The following is a 611-nucleotide window of genomic DNA, read 5'->3' as shown; positions in this document are numbered from 1 at the left end:
TTGTGATGTCCACAAACCTATTGAAGCTTACATGGGCGAGCACAACTTCAACTTCAGAAAAATAAGAATGACCATAGAAGATGGTGAAACAGTTTAGAGTTTCATCTATCTATTCCTGCCTTGATAGTTATTGTCTTCTTGGTCAACTTTCGACAAGTGACTCTTGGTTGCGAGGCCTGGGAGGGGACCTACACTCTAATTAACCGCTAGGCAAAGAGGGAGAACGGACCGGTCTCTTTCTTTCCACTTTGAATGGAAGCCCTTTTTTGGGAGTATTCCTGCTGGAAAAAGGAACCGTGCTGGTTTAAGAAACTAGAGGAGCGGGAAATATGACTTTTGATCTGGGAATTGCGGGTTTCTGAGGAAAATGAATGACTTCCCACGGATCAATCCTACCTGGATATAATTTCAGTTTTCAAAGGTAGAATGAGGCATGCGAGATGTTTGATCAGGATAGCCCAAGAAAATGCTCGCTCAATGCCGGAACTCTTTTCGGTAGCATCTGCCGTAGGGGCAGTGAAAGACCCTCTTGGAGGATTGAATCAAATGTCCAAAGGATCGATGCCAACGCGACTCTAGCCAGAAGAAGGATGACCCAAGCACCTGGATGA

The sequence above is a fragment of the Triticum dicoccoides genome, chromosome 7A, assembly GCF_002162155.2.
Source record: "Triticum dicoccoides isolate Atlit2015 ecotype Zavitan chromosome 7A, WEW_v2.0, whole genome shotgun sequence".
Taxonomy (NCBI): domain Eukaryota; kingdom Viridiplantae; phylum Streptophyta; class Magnoliopsida; order Poales; family Poaceae; genus Triticum; species Triticum dicoccoides.
Note: the sequence above shows the minus strand (reverse complement) of the source record.